The sequence below is a fragment of the Perca flavescens genome, chromosome 2, assembly GCF_004354835.1.
Source record: "Perca flavescens isolate YP-PL-M2 chromosome 2, PFLA_1.0, whole genome shotgun sequence".
NCBI classification, from domain to species: Eukaryota; Metazoa; Chordata; class Actinopteri; order Perciformes; family Percidae; genus Perca; species Perca flavescens.
The window spans coordinates 5,010,440-5,031,232 of NC_041332.1; the positions used below are offsets into that span (position 1 = coordinate 5,010,440).

Below are 20,793 nucleotides of genomic sequence, written 5' to 3' on the forward strand. Positions count from 1 at the left end.
AAGTCAACGCATCGTGACCTCGTGGGTTTTTGTGAGAGGAGTTTGATTTTGAGATAGCGGATTTTTGGTGCTATAGTGACATTCATAGTGCGAGTTGTTTAGTTATATTTAGGCTTACATTTAAATTTACACATTGACTGACAGGCTAGAGACAGACAGAGTATACATAGTGAGACATTAACATATTGATAGGTAGATACATATATAGATACACAGATAGATAGATATATAGATATAGATAGAGATATATAGATATAGATAGATAATTAGGATTGAAATATAATAAACTGTTGGGACATTCATATTTTTGAATAAAAATCTATAAAGAATTGAGACATTGTGGCTTGATTTCTTTCATTCATATTCTTTTGTCATGACCAAAATAACATTATGCACAGTGAGGAGCCTACAGGTTACAAGCTTCACATATTAGAAAAATACAATAATAAAAAATGGCTCGTTGTCAAGGTTGTTTCAGATCAACACCTGCAAGTGACCACTACGTGTCATCGTTGAGACGGGTGTCGGATTGTTTCGAAGCCTCGACACAACATGGCAAATTTGCTTCAACGGTTTCATTGTTTCACGAAGCCTCGATCTGCCCACCACTAGTAATTACTTACAGATTATGGCATATCAAAGCTTCCCAAAGATATAAGGGGTCTGAGAGGAATGTAGCATGTCAACTCCTTTGGACATTTCCTCACCGCGTGTAACAAACTTTTTGCTTGCTGCCGCCACACATCACCACCGAGCGCCGTCTCACGCACGCAATATATAATAGAAGAAGAAGAACTCCAAAAAAACAAAAACACTAAAGGAGATACTGACCCCTAGTGGGAAAATAAAGAAATGCACCAGCGAATTAATACAATACTATTGAACATATAGGGACAGAATACTCCGCCTTTTACACTCAGTGGCACCGTGACGAATGCAAAAGGGGATAAGCAAGGGGGTAAGCTTCGCTTCAGAACTCGAGCCATCATGGCGCCATTTTGTTGCTAACTGGCCATCACCTCTTGTTAGCATTCCGCTGACCGCCATTTTTTTTTTTCGTCACTTTGACAGCGAATAACTTTACATCTGAAGCGTTTAAAGACTCTATTAGTCCGTTGTTTATTTCTAAAGAAACACGACAATGTATAAAAGGCTCCATTACCTTGTAACTCACGTTATGGCTCCGTAGCAGACGTTTTTGTAAATATAAGCTAACATTGGGTCATAACCATGTGACTTACTGTCGCATAGTAGGGGAATTACCGTATAGTACAGGAGAAGCTCGCAGGCAGTTTGGACTTACATTATCTGTTTAGGTTTAATTACTAATGTTAACTAGCATGTTAGTTAGCAATAATTAGCCTGTGCCCATGTTATCTCCTTACATATACCTACACTCTCCGTCTCTGTAAGATTGGGAATGATTGAGATTTCTCTTGTCACAGCTACCAGAAGACTTACAACTTTCAGACAGGTTGCTCACGTCACATTCTCTCAGTTGGAGGCTGCGCAGTAAAGCTGGCCATCACCGGAAAAGTGCTTCTAATAGCCTTCACTGGTCTCCGTCCAGAGCAACAGGCTCTATTGGTCCATTATATACTGTCTATGGGGATAAGGCTATTTAGCAAGCTTTCATAAGCTAACATTAACAGTGTCATGTTAGTGCCTTTATCACTTCAAAGTTTGGATTAATCCTAAGCAGAATAGATCAGCACATACCAAGGTGGGTCCCAACCAGTTCAGTGATAACAAGCCAAGATTCTTATTTTAAAGATCATCTTTGGGCATTTTAGGCCTTTATTTGATGGAGTAACTTATGATTTATAGGGATAGATTGTTGTCTTGTCTAGATTGTTGGCAGATACGGTTTTCACTTTATGAAGTTCTTAAACGCTATTAAATACTTGTAATCATATTTTTGTCAATTTTTCACATGGAAAGGAAGCCCCGCAGTGAGCAGGGCATCCAAAAAATATTTAAAACTCTTAATGTCCCTCTCCACGGAAATCTTTAGTAATAGGCGAAAGCTTTATATGATCTGAAGAAAAACAAGAGCGTATTGTTGTATTGTTGTGAAGTGAGCGACCAGATTCTCCGCCTCATGTTCCTCACTTATGGTTCAGAAAGTACCTGAGAAAGGCTCATAAGAAGCTATGTGCTGGGGAGAAGCGTATACTATGTGCTTATAGTGTCACATATTCATGCTTATTTGGGGACCGTGTTAAAGCCAGAAACTCCAAAAGTTGAATTCATTCTACATTAATCTATCTTTATTTTTCACTTCCTGTTGTGTTCTTTAACCCCCATATTTAGCATTTTAATTTGAGATCGGGACATTTCTGACTGCACTCAATTTCAATTTCAATTCAATTCAATTTTATTTATAGTATCAAATCATAACAAAAGTTATCTCGAGACACTTTACAGATAGAGTAGGTCTAGACCACACTCTATAAATTCCAAAACCCCAACAATTACAGTAATTCCCTCAAGAGCAAGCATTAGCAGTGGCTATTGCGACAGTGGCAAGAAAAAACTCCCTTTTAGGAAGAAACCTCAGCAGACCCAGACTCTTGGTAGGCGGTGTCTGACGGGCCGGTTGGGGGCGTGATGAACAGTGGTGATAACAGTCACATTAGAAGTCACATTGACTTCGAAGGTTAACTCAAAGGCAGCTTCATTTCACAGAGAAATATTCTGATTCCTGTCTTGGCAGAAACAGTTGTCACTTTATGAAGTATTAATATTATTACATACTTCCAGCTAATGATATTTCCCTTTATTTTTAACAAAGAAAGGAAACCCCGCAGTAAGCAGAGCATCAAAAAATTAGTTGAACTCTTAATGTTCCTCTCCACGGAAATCTTTAGTAAAAGGCGAAAGATTTATACGATCTGAAGAGAAACAAGAGCGTATTGTTATATTGTTGTGAAGTGAGCGACCAGATTCTCCGCCTCATGTTCCTCACTTATAGTTCAGAAAGAACCTGATGGTGTTGTATATATACTGTAAAAAAGGAATAAACTTGTATTTATAAAAACTATCAAAGTTTTTTTTTTAGTTAACTTAAAGGAACACGCCGACTTATTGGGAATTTAGCTTATTCACCGTAACCCCCAGAGTTAGACTAGTCCATACATACCCTTCTCATCTCCGTGTGTGCTGTAACGCTGTCTGATGGTTCCAGCATTAGCTTAGCCTAGCACAGATCCTTCAGGTAACTGGTTCCAACTAGCCTACTGCTCCGAGTTGTGACAAAATAACTCCAACATGTTCCTATTTACATGTTGTGATTTGTAGAGTCACAGCGTGTACAAAAAACAACGTAACATGAGACACAGCCATCTTCTAACAGTAAACAAACCGGGAACTATATTCTCAGACAGGCTTGCTGCGAACATATCACTCCGCCCAAGTACTATATTCTTCCGCCTGAGAATATAGTTCCCGGTTTGTTTACAGTTAGAAGATGGCTGTGTCTCATGTTACGTTGATTTTTGTACACGCTGTGACTCTACAAACCACAACATGTAAATAGGAACATGTTGGTGTTATTTTGTCACTTATTGGGAGCAGTAGGATTACTGGAACCATTCACCTGCAGGATCTGTGCTGGCCTGATGCTGCTGGAGACGTCAGACAGCATTACAGCACGCACGGAGATGAGAAGGGTATGTATGGACTTGTCTATCTCTGGGGGTTACGGTGAATAAGCTAAATTCCCAATAATTCGGCGTGTTCCTTTAACTGTTAAGGCCGTTACACACCAGGCAACACGCAAAAACGGAATACAAATTGGCGTGTCATACATATGCCAATTCATGAGATCAGTCTGCAACGGGGGCGTGACGAATGAGCGACGCGAAAATGCAAAAAAGCTATTCACACCGGCAGCGATGCGAATTTGCAACAGTTGAGTGAGAATTTGAATTCATCATTTTGTGGTGCAAATGTCCTTTCATTAGGGTAAAGGAAGTAATGATTATCCTGTAAAGTTGAAAACGTTCTGCATATTCAAAACATCACTTGTTTCTGTTTCTACGTTGCAAAGGCGTTTAGGTTTATTTTTCACATTGACAGGAAACCCTGCATGAAGCAGGTGATAAAAAAAAATTATCTGTAACTCTAATTGTTCCTCTCCACAGAAATCTTTAGTAAAAGGCGAAAGATCGAAAAACGAGGGCCCTAGGATTGCGGTCCTGGGTACTGCAGCTTCATGCTACCTGAGTCGATGGATGTAAACTATAGAGCCACTCACCGAAAACTGCAGGAACACTAAGAGGCTTATGCAACAACAAGCTTTTATCATCTTAAAGTTGATGTGCTGGCTATGATTAATTATAACGTCAGTCGTTAATTCAACAATTAATATAAAACAGTTAGTTGGGCTTAATAAATAGCTGTACGGTTTCATTAAACAGATAATGTATAAATATATAAGGCTACTAACAGTTAGCAAGCTATCATAAGCTAACATTAACAGTGTTTAATGATAGGGTCTTTAAATCTATCACTTCAAAGGTTGGATCAATCCTAAGAAGAATAGATAAATATATAAGAAGGTGGGTCCAAACCAGTTAAAGATTACAAGACTTTAGTGAGGTTACCCGTGAACCCTCTGCTTCGAGGCATGTATCAAAAACATGAACCAATTTGGAATGAAGCTTTGTATCGGAGCTCGATTCGTTTAGAGATAATCACGTGACCAGTGACGTCCGAAGCTTCGTTTCACACACACCCACGTCACTGCTTCGAAGTTCAATTCAAAAGCTGCGCGAGCAGCGCGACACGGGGCTGGGGTTGTTGCAGTAGAGAGTCAACAGAGTCAGGAGAGTTAGTTAATAGAGAGATTATTATAGCCAGTAAGACAGTTCACAACCAAAATGCTAACTTTATAGTTCTTTTTTTTTTGGCGGAGAAGGCAATTACATTTTTATTTATGCAAGGTCCCAGATATAGGCTTAGTTATTTATGTCATTATTTATTTATCAATGAATTCATACTCAAAATGTGTTCATCTTCAACTCTAAAGTAGAGTTTAGATTCTCTGCCCAAGCCCGAGCACGCCAGACTTTCGGGCCGGGCCGTTATTTTCCGCCACTATCCTGGGCCGAGCCGGGCCAGGCCGGGACCTTGATCAAGCTTTTGTGTTTTTTACTAGGCCTATAGCCTAATTGGGTGGGAGAAAGCTATGTTATAATCAGAAATAGGAGAATTACCTTTGAACAAGTTTGGAGGAAAGTCGGAGGTATGGAACCATTTTAAACAAGTCGTGGGCAGTGACAATATGTGTCGGCTTTGTTGAGGGCATTAAGTGCGGCACGCTGTCGCCTATAACAGCAAATAAAACGGGGACTTGGATGATGAACAGACACATGAAGCAGGCTTGCCGTGGCAGAAAAGATGATAGTCAGCCTTCAACGTCCTCTTTTGTTACTTCTCCAAGCGTGAGGGCGAGGCAAGCCCTCACAGAGAAATACATTGAGTTTTGTTTTTTTTACGTTTCTTCATTCAGATCCCTTTAAGATCCGTTCCATTCTGAATAAACAAACAGCGCAGTTTACATGCTTCGTCCTTGTTGCATTATTCATTAAGATCATTTTAAACAGATTTCTGCAGTTCAAACAACTCTGAATTGTATGAGAACGTCAGACGTATTAAAAAAGGGCTTGGACACAACGCGCACGGGCTCGGGTTGGGTCGGGCTTACTCTAAAGACATTCATGGCTAATAACTGTGAAACAGTTTGTGACACAATGCTATCCCTAACTTCACCATCAGATGTCCTCATAGAGTTCTGAAGCTTCGAGTAGTGAACCTTTTTTCGATACAATTGGCTTGAAAGCTTCACTGCTTCAGAAAGTTTCAGTTCGCCATCACTACAAGACTTCTTTTTTGAAAGATCTTCATTTGATGGAATAACTTAATTTTTAGAAGTAGATTGTTGTCTTGACAGGAAGAATTCTGAGTTTATGATGTATTAATAATATTAAATACTAAGAACAACCATATTCTCGTTTATATTTCACATTGAAAGGAAGCCCCGCAGTTAGCAGGGCATCAAAAAATTAGTTGAAACTCTTAATGTTCCTCTCCACGGAAATCTTTAGTAAAAGGCGAAAGATTTATACGATCTGAAGAGAAACAAGAGTGTATTGCTGTCTGGTTGAGAAGTGACCGACCAGATTATCCGCCTCATGTTCCTCACTTATGGTTCATTGATAAAGAGTAGGCTCCGGTTATTTAAATTATTTTGAATCCTCACAAATATAAACTGCCTCATAGCGAAGACTTTAAATAATCGCAATGAAAATGAATCGATACAAACAAACTAATGCTACTACGAACCAAACGCAATGTTGTGCATTAAAGTTATTACGCTTTGAGCTCGAAACGAGGCGGTGCCCGTTGCAGTGCAGTCAGCTGACTGGTCCGCGTGTGGCGGGAACCACTCAGCTGATTCATTCAGAAAATGAAGCAGTTGCTGCTTCGGACGTCATATGTCACGTGATGTTTTCCGTACCAATGCAACCTTCGGAGTAGTGGTTGAAATGGAGTTGTAGTTAATAGGTTTGGGTTATGCCATCACTACATTTTAGGCCTTTAAACGACAGATTATTTTCTGATTTTTAGGGAAACACTAGATGTAGATCTGTGTTTACAAAGGTCTACAAGAGTAAATTGTAAACATTTAGGCTCCATTTATTTTTCACATTGTTAGGAAGCCCCACATATAGTAGGACATCAAAAAAATTAATTAGAACTCTTAATGCTCCTCTCCACGGAAATCTTTAGTAAAAGGCGAAAGATTTATACGATCTGAAGAGAAACAAGAGTGTATTGTTGTATTGTCGTGAAGTGAGCGACCAGACTCTCCGCCTCATGTTCCTCACTTATGGTTCACTGCTAAAAAGCAGCTCCGATTGTTTAAATTATTTGGGATCCTCATAAATATAAACTGCCTCATAGCGAAGACTTTAAATAATTGCACCAAAAGTGTTCGGTCTGGTAAGTTGATGTACCTAAAAAATATAGAAGTTTCTTTCGCCATGCAAAGTCTCTGGGAAAAGTCTTTCTGGGCCAGAGGGGGTACAGTTCCACCGTTGGCCGCTAAGCCCATGGTTGCTTTAAGACATGGCGCTGTTCCTGGGGGCTTGATGTTCACTCAAATTAGCAGTGCATTGTGGGTATTTTATAGTGGACTATATAGGGAATTAAATTAACCGCGGAGAATTCAAACAACACTACAAAATGGCGAACACAATATACCATGCACTATTTCTTTGATAGGGAACGGTTTCAAACACAGCTCGTGTTGTAGTCGTTTAATATGCATGTCAAAGGAAAGCCCCACAGTAAACAGGGCATCAAAAATAAGTCGAAACTCTTAGTTAGTGTTCCTCTACAACATGCCATGATGCATGATTTTTTATTATTATATTCGCGCTAGTTAGGAGGTACATGGTTTAAAAAAACTGTTCAAATGGGGAATATTATTGAAAAAAGTTTGAGAACCACTATTTTTAAACTATACAGACATAAGTCGACAAGACACCATACAGAGAGCTAAGAGCAACAAATGAGCTTTCTCAGTAAGCCATGCAGAGCTACAGGAAATTATTACACATCACAGAGATTCTTCAGGAACGCAAACGCACTGCTCGTTAACACGCATGCGCATTTGTTTTATTTTTACATATTGAGAAAGCCCCAAAAGTTTAAATCTACATAAATCTATCTTTACTATTTCACTTCCTGTTGTGTTCTTTAACAGCAATATTAAGCATTTTAATTTGAGATTGGGACATTTCTGACTGCACTCAAACGCAGCTTCATTTCATGGTAAAAGGACTTATTCTAAATATTAGGAAGCAAAGCCAGTATGCGTAAAGGTTTGTTTTTGACATGTTCAGAAAGCCCCGCATGAAGCTGGGCATCAAAAAATTAGTTGAAACTCTTATTGTTCCTCTCCACGGAAATCTTTAGTAAAAGGCGAAAGATTTATACGATCTGAAGAGAAACAAGAGCGTACTACTACATGAGTGGGGAGAGACCGACCAGATTATCCGCCTCATGTTCCTCACTTATGGTTCACTGTTACCAAAATACGATCATTGGTTTTATTTTGCAATCGCCACACGTATAAACTGCCTACAACGAAGTCTTGAAGTAATCGCATCAAAATACTGTTTAGATTAGAGATACATGTAAAACCGGTAGCCTGGTTTTAACAAACACACGCGCTATGCATTGTGGGAAAATGGCGCCCACGCCTACCTTTTTAAATTGCGTCTGGAAAACGATTCCTTTTCCTTTCGCCAGAACATTATGTGACTGTTTAAATAAAGTGATGGCGTGAAATGCTTGCACCATAAATTGGTTACATTCGTTTTCTTCTGCTTACTAGCATCCACTCGCAAACCAAACAGAGATTAATTGTCTGTCAAGAGAGTTCAGGGAAAGTGGGAATCCGACTTTATTGTGAGAATATCAGACATTTAACTAACAGCTATAACCTATTTCTAGCTAGGTGCATACTTCATGGCAACAATATGCATACTTTGATTTTGATTTGTAACGAAATTACGAAAACATGACATGGCTTTTTTTTGTTGCAAACTTTACAAACAATTACAGTGTTTAAACAATTCGGCATCATACTTACAAAATATCAAAAAAGATATTCATTTCCATCCAAGACACATTACAACGTTATTTGATGATAAAAATAAAAAATAAAACTCAAGAAGAAAGAAGAGTTTAGTTTGTCGTAAGGATCCCCACTGGATGATGCCTAGACGAGCAGCTAGTCTTCCTGGTGTCCAACATAACATTAAATCAGACATTACAACAGACAACAATAAATCAGACAATATTAAAACATTCCGTGACACATACAGGAAAAGACGAGAACAAGTGTAAAACTTAAAATAAAATAAAATAATAGTATCTGTAGTACAACACTATATTACACAGCATGACACATGGGCTTAGAGTCAACCTCTACCCCACAAAGAGAAAGAATGATAACGGATATGTATTACAACAAGAGAAAATAAGGTTTAAAAAAAATTACTTAGGAGATTATTCCATGAAAAAAATAGCTCTGTATAGGCCAGTTTGTTTCAGGTAACTGGAGTTTTGTAGAGGTGGAGTCTTCTGCCCTCTACTGGCTCCTCTAATATAATGAGTCTGTGTTTATCTGAGCTGCAACATGAGGGTATATATGATTGTAGCTGCCCTCATGTTGGAACAAACTTATTTTTCTCCTGATGTGTTTGTCTGAAAAAAGGCCATTTTAACCCTCCTGTTGTCCTCTTGACCCATAAGTTTCTATATCAGAAATGTGGGTTTCTTTCAACTAAATGAAAATAAAAAAGTAACGTGGATTGTTCCATACAACCCCTTTCGCAGGTAAAATTTGAAAAAAAAAAAAAAAAAGTGACAAAAAGTGCAGAAAATAAAATTTTGACCGAGAAAAACAAAAAGGTGCATGTTGGGATGTTCTGGAGATATGTGGTTTGAGAAGAAGGGGTCCAGTAGTTACTTTTGGTGACTACGAAATAATCGCTCATAATCTGTGTTCACTTCTCCCGTTGGAGTCAACACACTCAGGACCTGCCGCTATAGTCTCCTAAAGAAGCCGTAGGCTACACTTTGTTACATTTATCTCTCACTTCCACAGTATTTTGGTGCGATTATATTAATGTCTTCGATAGGAGGGAGTTTATATTTGGGAGGATTCCAAATAATGACAATAATCGGAGCTACTTTTTTTTAATCAATGAACCATAAATCCGTGGGCGGGACATAATCGCAGCATTTATCCAATGACCGTCTAGTGTCGGAGCGCTGAAAAAAACTGCTCACAGCAGTCCCGTTGACGTCAACGGACGCTAGGCTTCAACGGGGAAATGCATTGAGACTCCACGGGAAGGTATGAGAAGGAAATCGAGTCAGCCAATTCTGAACCAACTCGTCTTCGAGATGAACGTATTCTAACGCATTTTAGTCAATACAATGTTAACACAATAGTACATATTTGACCATTTAAATTTTAGACATTTTAGGGGATGCTGAGCTTCCCTTGCAGTCTAAAGAAATCGCCACTGATAGTAACTATGACATTCAAGGAAAGATAACGTAAACCAAATAAGCATGAATAGGTGACACTATAAGCACATAGTATACACTTCTCCCCAGGACATAGCTTCTTAGGAGCCCCCCCCCCAGAAATCTCAGGTACTTTCTGAACCATAAGTGAGGAACATGAGGCGGAGAATCTGGTCCCTCACTTCACAACAATACAACAACACGCTCTTGTTTCTCTTCAGATCGTATAAATCTTTCGCCTTTTACTAAAGATTTCCGTGGAGAGGAACATTAAGAGTTTCAACTAATTTTTTGATGCCCAGCTTCATGCGGGGCTTTCTAATCATGTGGAAGATAAACCTAAACACAGCCTGACTTTTGCATCGTATCTTTATAGGTCTGTATGACTGCCATGTTCTGGGGAGAAGCGTATACTATGTGCTTATAGTGTCACCTATTCATGCTTATTTGGTTTACATTATGTTTCCTTGAATGTTATGATTACTGTCATCTTTCGAAAGCGACAAAAAAGTGACAATAAAAAGCAACATTCTGGAGAATTTGTATGCATCATGTTATGGTGCAAATGTCCTTTTATTAATGTTGAGGAAATAATGATTCTCCTGTATTGTTCAAAAGGTTCTTCATATTCAAAACGTGTTTCTGGATGTTTTTTTTAGGAATCATGTTCATCTACAACAACAAATCTGTCGGAGAACGAGACCGTGTTAAAGCCAGAAACTCCAAAAGTTTAAATCTACATAAATCTATCTTTACTTTTCACTTCCTGTTGTGTTCTTTAACAGCCATATTTAGCATTTTAATTTGAGATCGGGACATTTCTGACTGCACTCAAAGGTAGCTTCATTTCATGGAAAAAGGGAAATATTCTAAATATTAAGAAGAGGGGGGAGACACATTGCTTCTTAGGAACCCCCCAGAAATCTCAGGTACTTTCTGAACCATAAGTGAGGAACATGAGGCGGAGAATCTGGTCGGTCTCTCCACAGTCGTGCAGCAATACACTCTTGTTTCTCTTCAGATCGTATAAATCTTTCGCCTTTTACTAAAGATTTCCGTGGAGAGGAACATTAAGAGTTTCAACTAATTTTTTGATGCCCAGCTTAATGCGGGGCTTTCTAATCATGTGGAAGATAAACCTAAACACAGCCTGGCTTTGCATCTTGTCATTATAGGTCTGTGTGACTGCAGATGCGTGTGGGTGAGCAGTGTGATTGCGTCTCCTCCCTCTTCTTAATATTTAGAATATTTCCCTTTTTCCGTGAAATGGAGCTTTGGGTGCAGTCAGAAATGTCCCGATCTCAAATTAAAATGCTAAATATGGCAGTCGCTATGACGACCAGCCACGCTGAGGCGATACTAAAATCTGCAATGGAAAACGGACGCGCAGCGAGTCGAGGCGAGTAGGTACCATGTACTGTAAAAGCACCATTAGTGTTCCTGCAGTTTTCGGTGAGTGGCTCTCTAGTTTACATCCATGGACTCAGGTAGCATGAAGCTGCAGTACCGGAGGCTGCCCTCCCAGGACCGCAATCCTAGGGCCCTCGTTTTTCACTACAGCGTCACCTACTGAAGTGGGTGACCAAGAAGTCAGGAGCGCGTTTAGAGTGAGTGTGAGCACAATGCTTGACGAATGTGTGGAAGTTATACAGGCTACACTTTTTTCTAGGCTACATTTGTCTGTTATCTCCCCAGTCATTTTGGTGCAATTATTTGAAGTCAACCTTGTAGGCAGTTTATATGTGACGGCTTCAAATAATTTCAATACTCGTCCTTTGTTTACAGTGAACCATGAGTGAGGAACATGAGGCGGAGAATCTGGTCGCTCACTCCAACTCGGAAAATCATACGCTCTCGTTTCTCTTCAGATCGTATAAATCTTTCGCCTTTTACTAAAGATTTCCGTGGAGAGGAACATTAAGAGTTCTAAATAATTTTTGATGCCCTGCTTCATGCGGGGCTTTCTTTCAATGTGAAAAAAAACAGAAATACAGCTAGAACGGTGTGGAGCTATTAAAACAGCACTTAAAGTCACACATTATACATTACGTGTTACATTCATCAGCATTTTTTATTTAATATTTTTACTTTTATCGTCCATATTATTCATGTGAATTTGTTGTTGCATCATCCTGTTTGCATCGTATCATTATAGGTCTGTATGACTGCCGATGTGTGTGGGTGAGCAGTGTGGTTGCGTCTCCCCCATAGTAGGATTCGTAATATCGCCACCGGGAAAGAGACTTCTAATATCCTTCTGGTCTCCGAGACACGGGATCTGGTGGTCCAGTTTATATATGTCAATGATTCCAACAGGAGAAATGAACGTGAACACAGATTATGAGCGACTCGTGGACCCCTGTTACTATGCATACAGATTCCTTAGAAACGCAAACACACTTCTCACCCACGCACATGCGTAGTCTTACAGCTCCTTGATGATACGTTAGAAAGCCAGACTGTGTTTACGTTTAATTTTGACATTAGGAAGCTCCGCAGTGAGCAGCTTATGGTACAAGGGAAATATTCTAAATATTATATTAAGACGAAGGGGGGAGACGCAACCACACTGCTCACCCACACACTTCGACAATCATACAGATCTATAATGTTACGATGCAAAGTCGGGCTGTATTTAGGTTTATTTTCCACATGTTTAGAAAGCCCCGCATGAAGCTGGGCATCAAAAAATTAGTTGAAACTCTTAATGTTCCTCTCCACGGAAATCTTTAGTAAAAGGCGAAAGATTTATACGATCTGAAGAGAAACAAGAGTGTATTGCTTTATTGTTGTGAAGTGAGCGACCAGATTCACGGCCTTATGTTCCTCACTTATGGTTCAGAAAGGACCTGAGATTTCTCGGGGGGCTCCTAAGAAGCTCTGTGCTGGGGAGAAGTGTATACTATGTGCTAATAGTGTCACCTATTCATGCTTATTTGGTTTACGTTATGTTTCCTTGAACGTTATGGTTACTGTCATAGTTTCTTGATTTTTGTCTGGGTATGTGGTGATGACGAAATGTAGGTTAAGGGGGCGTGTTCATGTTGTAAAATGTGACGTCACATCTACTTCTTCAAGCTCAGTTGGAGGCTGCACAGTAACGCTCAGCCAGCACCGGGATGCGATATTACGAATCCCACTATGGCCACGCCAAGACCCGCCCTTCAATAGCGTTCACACACTACTATTGGCCAGGCGTCCATGCTTGAGACTGCACTCAAAGGTAGCTTCATTTCATGGAAAAAGGGAAATATTCTAAATATTAAGAAGAGGGGGGAGACACATAGCTTCTTAGGAACCCCCCCCCAGAAATCTCAGGTACTTTCTGAACCATAAGTGAGGAACATGAGGCGGAGAATCTGGTCGGTCTCTCCACAGTCGTGCAGCAATACACTCTTGTTTCTCTTCAGATCGTATAAATCTTTCGCCTTTTACTAAAGATTTCCGTGGAGAGGAACATTAAGAGTTTCAACTAATTTTTTGATGCCCAGCTTCATGCGGGGCTTTCTAAACATGTGGAAGATAAACCTAAACACAGCCTGGCTTTGCATCTTGTCATTATAGGTCTGTGTGACTGCAGATGCGTGTGGGTGAGCAGTGTGATTGCGTCTCCTCCCTCTTCTTAATATTTAGAATATTTCCCTTTTTCCGTGAAATGGAGCTTTGGGTGCAGTCAGAAATGTCCCGATCTCAAATTAAAATGCTAAATATGGCAGTCGCTATGACGACCAGCCACGCTGAGGCGATACTAAAATCTGCAATGGAAAACGGACGCGCAGCGAGTCGAGGCGAGTAGGTACCATGTACTGTAAAAGCACCATTAGTGTTCCTGCAGTTTTCGGTGAGTGGCTCTCTAGTTTACATCCATGGACTCAGGTAGCATGAAGCTGCAGTACCGGAGGCTGCCCTCCCAGGACCGCAATCCTAGGGGCCCTCGTTTTTCACTACAGCGTCACCTACTGAAGTGGGTGACCAAGAAGTCAGGAGCGCGTTTAGAGTGAGTGTGAGCACAATGCTTGACGAATGTGTGGAAGTTATACAGGCTACACTTTTTTCTAGGCTACATTTGTCTGTTATCTCCCCAGTCATTTTGGTGCAATTATTTGAAGTCAACCTTGTAGGCAGTTTATATGTGACGGCTTCAAATAATTTCAATACTCGTCCTTTGTTTACAGTGAACCATGAGTGAGGAACATGAGGCGGAGAATCTGGTCGCTCACTCCAACTCGGAAAATCATACGCTCTCGTTTCTCTTCAGATCGTATAAATCTTTCGCCTTTTACTAAAGATTTCCGTGGAGAGGAACATTAAGAGTTCTAAATAATTTTTTGATGCCCTGCTTCATGCGGGGCTTTCTTTCAATGTGAAAAACAAACAGAAATACAGCTAGAACGGTGTGGAGCTATTAAAACAGCACTTAAAGTCACACATTATACATTACGTGTTACATTCATCAGCATTTTTTATTTAATATTTTTACTTTTATCGTCCATATTATTCATGTGAATTTGTTGTTGCATCATCCTGTTTGCATCGTATCATTATAGGTCTGTATGACTGCCGATGTGTGTGGGTGAGCAGTGTGGTTGCGTCTCCCCCCCCCCCCATAGTAGGATTCGTAATATCGCCACCGGGAAAGAGACTTCTAATATCCTTCTGGTCTCCGAGACACGGGATCTGGTGGTCCAGTTTATATATGTCAATGATTCCAACAGGAGAAATGAACGTGAACACAGATTATGAGCGACTCGTGGACCCCTGTTACTATGCATACAGATTCCTTAGAAACGCAAACACACTTCTCACCCACGCACATGCGTAGTCTTACAGCTCCTTGATGATACGTTAGAAAGCCAGACTGTGTTTACGTTTAATTTTGACATTAGGAAGCTCCGCAGTGAGCAGCTTATGGTACAAGGGAAATATTCTAAATATTATATTAAGACGAAGGGGGGAGACGCAACCACACTGCTCACCCACACACTTCGACAATCGTACAGATCTATAATGTTACGATGCAAAGTCGGGCTGTATTTAGGTTTATTTTCCACATGTTTAGAAAGCCCCGCATGAAGCTGGGCATCAAAAAATTTGTTGAAACTCTTAATGTTCCTCTCCACGGAAATCTTTAGTAAAAGGCGAAAGATTTATACGATCTGAAGAGAAACAAGAGTGTATTGCTTTATTGTTGTGAAGTGAGCGACCAGATTCACGGCCTTATGTTCCTCACTTATGGTTCAGAAAGTACCTGAGATTTCTCGGGGGGGGGGCTCCTAAGAAGCTCTGTGCTGGGGAGAAGTGTATACTATGTGCTAATAGTGTCACCTATTCATGCTTATTTGGTTTACGTTATGTTTCCTTGAACGTTATGGTTACTGTCATAGTTTCTTGATTTTTTTCTGGGTATGTGGTGATGACGAAATGTAGGTTAAGGGGGCGTGTTCATGTTGTAAAATGTGACGTCACATCTACTTCTTCAAGCTCAGTTGGAGGCTGCACAGTAACGCTCAGCCAGCACCGGGATGCGATATTACGAATCCCACTATGGCCACGCCAAGACCCGCCCTTCAATAGCGTTCACACACTACTATTGGCCAGGCGTCCATGCTTGAGACTGCACTCAAAGGTAGCTTCATTTCATGGAAAAAGGGAAATATTCTAAATATTAAGAAGAGGGGGGAGACACATTGCTTCTTAGGAACCCCCCAGAAATCTCAGGTACTTTCTGAACCATAAGTGAGGAACATGAGGCGGAGAATCTGGTCGGTCTCTCCACAGTCGTGCAGCAATACACTCTTGTTTCTCTTCAGATCGTATAAATCTTTCGCCTTTTACTAAAGATTTCCGTGGAGAGGAACATTAAGAGTTTCAACTAATTTTTTGATGCCCAGCTTCATGCGGGGCTTTCTAATCATGTGGAAGATAAACCTAAACACAGCCTGGCTTTGCATCTTGTCATTATAGGTCTGTATGACTGCCGATGTGTGTGGGTGAGCAGTGTGATTGCGTACCCCCTTTCTTAATATTTAGAATAATTCCCTTTTTCCGTGAAATGAAGCTTTGAGTGCAATTAGAAATGTCCCGATCTCAAATTAAAATGCTAAATATGGCTGTTAAAGAACACAACAGGAAGTGAAAAGTAAAGATAGATTTATGTAGATTTAAACTTTTGGAGTTTCTGGCTTTAACACGGTCTCGTTCTCCGACAGATTTGTTGTTGTAGATTAGAGATGGTCCGATACCATCTCTATTGTAGATCATGTGTCAAACTCAAGGCCCGCTATAAATATATATAAAAAAATATATATATATATATATATATATATATATATATACATACATACATACATTTGGGTTCACAATACATTTTGGCCCTCCTAGTTGTACGCCAAACCAAAAACACAGGAAAGTGTTTTTTTAAAATGCAATTACCTGCATTTAAAGCAGAATTTGGCAGATTTGCCGACTCTGAGTATCAGAGAGTTTTCATATTCAGGATGAGAAACAAGTTGTTAAAAAAAAGTTATTGTTTTGCTTGATTTGCTAAATTCTCTGATGGCTAAGGAACTCTTTAGATGACTTTTGTAGGGCTTCATGTCAACAAAAATGGGACAAAAAGCGTACAAAAATGTCAGAAAAGTCAACAAATTTACAAAAAGGTGAGAAATGTCTGAGAAAGAGAGAAAATACAGGAGAATAATTATTTCCTTTACATTAATAAAAGGACATCTGCACCATAAAATGATGCATACAAATTCACCAGAATGCAGGACTGCCCCCAGACCCCCCACCCCTCTGTGTGTGTAATATCTGAAGGGGTCTTCTTGTTTCTACAATTTACATCAAAAGTTCAGAGAATCTCTTGTATATCCAAGCTAAATTGGTATTGGAACAGAAATTCCCCAAAGCTAATTGATACTGAATCTTAAATGTGATCGAACCGGGACCTTGTGAATAGAGCTGCACAATATATCGTTTTTATTTTTAAATCGTTATCGCAATATCAACTAGTGCAATATACTGCGACATATCGCGATACACTGAGCTTTTTTGTGTTGGTTGAAAGAAAAGATCAGTAGAAAATTACAGTTTAAAAAGAAGCTGTCAGTTCGGTTTTAGTGGATCCTTTAATATTCAATTCAATGTTCAATTTGCTTTGCGTTCAATTAGCTGAATACTGAAAGCAGAAAGGCAGAACTGAGTACACTTTAATATGTTTATCTATCGCACAAAATATCGTTATCGCGATATTCCAACAACCTTATCGCCCATCTTTCTCATATTGTGCAGCCCTACTTGTGAATCAAATGGATTCATGAAATCATCGGTGATACCCGGCCCAACCCTAGTGTCGGTACGGTGTCCCACAGAGCAAAGATGTGCAGCACACAAACAGACGGAAGGACAGCAAGTTGCTCCATCATCCTGTTTTATTCACATCAGGTTTGAAGGATTCAAGACATTTGGGATTCTCAGACATGCAACCTCACACACACTCACACACACACACACAAAATCAACCAATCACACACAATCTCACACACAGTGGTATGGTAGGCACACTGTAGTGGAGAGCTCAGATGTGTCGTCTCAGATCAAACGTAGGCACTTCTGAAGCAGACACCGACGATAGACGATGCTTTTTGTTCTCTCCCGCGGTCACATCACTCGCTCCGACTTTAAACTGCCGTCACGTATAAAGACGATTTACGCAGATTTGTTCCTAAATTGGGACAGTTAAGGCGGGAGCAGCTGTGGCTATAGTGTCACATTATCCCGGGATAACAAAGTAGTTTTATTTCACGATAACCGGATATTATAAAGTACTTTAGCGGAATAACGCAGTGAGACAAGAAGCAGAAGAGAAGCTGCCTGGTTTGGTATCGGTTCTTATTTCAGAGCTGCAAAGATTCATCGGTTAGTTGTCAACTAACCCTGCGGTTGTCCTGGAGGTAAAGTTCTCTTATTTCAGAAATATGGGTTTCTTTACAACCAAATTGCCCCGAAATAACTTGGATGCTTGCATGTGCGTTGTAGGAAGCCACACAACATTCCTTGCAGGGCAAATTAATGATTACTTTCATTGAATTCTGGGTGTTTTTATTCAATTTTATAGCATTTGAAGAAAAAAAAAAATGGTTGAACTTTGACATAAACTAGTCTGTGATCCACTCAACATCCACTGATCTTAACTATTAGTCAAAATAACTCATAATTTGTGCTTTTTCTAACTCAAAAATTAGGTATAATGTAAATTAAATTAGGTTTATTGATGTGGTGTAGTCTAATGTATTGTAGTGGATATCTATCTATCTATCTATCTATCTATGTATCTATCTATCTATCTATCTATCCATCCATCTATCGTTATACCCTAACCCACTCACGGTGGAAATCCCTTTATTTAGCCTATGTGAAGAAGAAAAAATTCAAAATACATGAAAAATATAATGCTAAGTATGTTGTTGTGGGTCATTGGGCATTTTTAAGTGGGTATATGGAAATCCTGGAGCTTTCTTAGTGGGTATATACTGCATATCACGTAGACTACACCACTGAGTTGATTGACCATGAATACAAAAAAAAAAAAAAAAAAGTGCCAGAAAAAGTTATTTTTCAATTTTGACCCAAAAGGACAACAAGTTCAGGGTGGATGACATGAGGGTTAAATTAATCGCAGACGGATCGGTTTGAGTCATTTTTCATGAAATGTGGACTAAACGAGACATTTGAGGAGGTTGTCTTGGGCTTTTTGGGGAAACACCGATCCACATTTTTCACCATTTTCTGACATTTTAGAAGGGTTGGGTACCGAAACCCGGTGCTAATACGGCACCGGCGCTCTAAACAACCGGTATCTACCGTACCGAATCAAAACGCAGATTTCGGTGACAATTAAACGCCTTCTGAGCTGCTCTCTGATGCTCTCAAACAGACGTTAGAGGCAACAGGAGCATCGCTGCAAGTGACGCTAGTTAACACTACACCTGACAGCAGGTAACGTTAGCCTACCGTTAGCTAGTTAACACAACACCTGACAGCAGCTAACGTTAGCCTACCATTAGCTAGTTAACACTACACCTGACAGCAGGTAACGTTAGCCTACCGTTAGCTAGTTAACACTACACCTGACAGCAAGTAACGTTAGCCTACCCATAGCTAGTTAACAATACACCTGACAGCAGGTAACGTTAGCCTACCGTTAGCTAGTTAACACTACACCTGACAGCAGCTAACGTTAGCCTACCGTTAGCTAGTTAACACTACACCTGACAGCAAGTAACGTTAGCCTACCCTTAGCTAGTTAACACTACACCTGACAGCAGGTAACGTTAGCCTACCGTTAGCTAGTTAACACTACACCTGACAGCAAGTAACGTTAGCCTACCCTTAGCTAGTTAACACTACACCTGACAGCAAGTAACGTTAGCCTACCCTTAGCTAGTTAACACTACACCTGACAGCAGGTAACGTTAGCCTACCGTTAGCTAGTTAACACTACACCTGACAGCAAGTAACGTTAGCCTACCCTTAGCTAGTTAACACTACACCTGACAGCAAGTAACGTTAGCCTACCCTTAGCTAGTTAACACTACACCTGACAGCAAGTAACGTTAGCCTACCCTTAGCTAGTTAACACTAAACCTGACAGCAGCTAACGTTAGCCTACCATTAGCTAGCAGCTGGATTAAACACGGTTAAAATGCTGACAGCTAAACGGTGTAAAGGGTGTCTGTATTTCACTGGAGAGGATTCAAACATTGGGACGTTAAGCAGTGTGCAGCTGCCGTTGTCAGAAAAACACCAGACGGTGCGTTCACTTGAAACTAGTGAGCATAGTGCATAGCATAGTGTGCATTCAAAGTTATTGTAAAATACCCTATTCCCTAATTTTTTAAGTATGACACCGAGACGGTTTTAAAATGTCGTTTTAGCACCGGTATCGTAAAAAAAACCAAACGATACCCAACCCTACATTTTAGAGCCCAAACAGCTCATCCGTTAATCCAGAAAATAATCCACAGTGAAGACCGTGGTTAGTTGCAGCCCTCTCTAGTTTCTTTGCTTGTATTTTGGGAGCTAAACGCTGCCTGTAGTGTTGACGTAGGCTTCAGAGACTGAAGGTGATGTGACCGCAGCTGGACAGATGTGTTGCGTATTTAGTCGGAGCTCAAAAAAAAAAACGACTTCAACTTCACTCAGGAACAGAAAAATCTGACTTTTGATAGCTTGAAACTACGTTTTTTTGTGCGCCCCCGAGTGCCTGAACAAGGTCGGTGATTTGATTAACCTTGCTGTTGTCTTAGGGTCAAATTTAACCCATTTTCAAAAAAAATTTGGTATTTCTTTCAACCAAATTGCCCAAAAAATGAACACGGATGGTTCCATTTAACGCTCTTCTCATGTAAAGTGAAGGATCAGTTCACTACTTTCATTACAATTTTGGTTGTTTTATCCCATTTTATAGCATATATCTGCTTTTTAAACTCAAAATATGAGGTTTAGTGTTCATGAATTCCAAGAATAAGTGTAAAACTCGTTGTAATTAAAATTAAAATAATGTGACAAAGTGAAAAAAAGGTGTTGTGTGTGTGTTTGTGTTGTACGTGTGTCTTATACGTGTGTGTTGTACGTGTGTGTGTGTGAGTGTGTGTCTGTGTCCGTGTTAGTGTGTGTGTT

The 20,793-nt window shown here is 40.0% G+C and overlaps 13 non-coding genes across 13 annotated transcripts; 6 read left to right on the top strand and 7 right to left on the bottom strand.

Moving 5' to 3' along the window:
* Window positions 1-1,943: 1,943 nt before the first annotated feature.
* Window positions 1,944-2,058, bottom strand: LOC114549039 (U5 spliceosomal RNA). The gene has a single exon (XR_003691496.1). It is a non-coding gene; the product is annotated as a U5 spliceosomal RNA (small nuclear RNA).
* Window positions 2,059-2,800: 742 nt separating this feature from the next.
* On the bottom strand, window positions 2,801-2,912 carry LOC114549031 (U5 spliceosomal RNA). The gene has a single exon (XR_003691492.1). It is a non-coding gene; the product is annotated as a U5 spliceosomal RNA (small nuclear RNA).
* Window positions 2,913-6,039: 3,127 nt separating this feature from the next.
* LOC114548983 (U5 spliceosomal RNA) lies at window positions 6,040-6,154 on the bottom strand. Its single transcript, XR_003691478.1, has one exon. It is a non-coding gene; the product is annotated as a U5 spliceosomal RNA (small nuclear RNA).
* Window positions 6,155-6,723: 569 nt separating this feature from the next.
* On the bottom strand, window positions 6,724-6,839 carry LOC114549019 (U5 spliceosomal RNA). Its single transcript, XR_003691488.1, has one exon. It is a non-coding gene; the product is annotated as a U5 spliceosomal RNA (small nuclear RNA).
* A 1,076-nt stretch (window positions 6,840-7,915) lies between these two features.
* LOC114549023 (U5 spliceosomal RNA) lies at window positions 7,916-8,029 on the bottom strand. Its single transcript, XR_003691489.1, has one exon. It is a non-coding gene; the product is annotated as a U5 spliceosomal RNA (small nuclear RNA).
* A 2,286-nt stretch (window positions 8,030-10,315) lies between these two features.
* On the top strand, window positions 10,316-10,429 carry LOC114549025 (U5 spliceosomal RNA). Its single transcript, XR_003691490.1, has one exon. It is a non-coding gene; the product is annotated as a U5 spliceosomal RNA (small nuclear RNA).
* Window positions 10,430-11,114: 685 nt separating this feature from the next.
* Window positions 11,115-11,229, top strand: LOC114548993 (U5 spliceosomal RNA). The gene has a single exon (XR_003691480.1). It is a non-coding gene; the product is annotated as a U5 spliceosomal RNA (small nuclear RNA).
* Window positions 11,230-11,961: 732 nt separating this feature from the next.
* LOC114549036 (U5 spliceosomal RNA) lies at window positions 11,962-12,075 on the top strand. Its single transcript, XR_003691494.1, has one exon. It is a non-coding gene; the product is annotated as a U5 spliceosomal RNA (small nuclear RNA).
* Window positions 12,076-12,775: 700 nt separating this feature from the next.
* Window positions 12,776-12,890, bottom strand: LOC114548997 (U5 spliceosomal RNA). The gene has a single exon (XR_003691481.1). It is a non-coding gene; the product is annotated as a U5 spliceosomal RNA (small nuclear RNA).
* Window positions 12,891-13,503: 613 nt separating this feature from the next.
* On the top strand, window positions 13,504-13,618 carry LOC114549004 (U5 spliceosomal RNA). Its single transcript, XR_003691484.1, has one exon. It is a non-coding gene; the product is annotated as a U5 spliceosomal RNA (small nuclear RNA).
* Window positions 13,619-14,351: 733 nt separating this feature from the next.
* On the top strand, window positions 14,352-14,466 carry LOC114548987 (U5 spliceosomal RNA). The gene has a single exon (XR_003691479.1). It is a non-coding gene; the product is annotated as a U5 spliceosomal RNA (small nuclear RNA).
* Window positions 14,467-15,174: 708 nt separating this feature from the next.
* LOC114549012 (U5 spliceosomal RNA) lies at window positions 15,175-15,289 on the bottom strand. Its single transcript, XR_003691486.1, has one exon. It is a non-coding gene; the product is annotated as a U5 spliceosomal RNA (small nuclear RNA).
* Window positions 15,290-15,903: 614 nt separating this feature from the next.
* On the top strand, window positions 15,904-16,018 carry LOC114549009 (U5 spliceosomal RNA). The gene has a single exon (XR_003691485.1). It is a non-coding gene; the product is annotated as a U5 spliceosomal RNA (small nuclear RNA).
* Window positions 16,019-20,793: the final 4,775 nt, after the last annotated feature.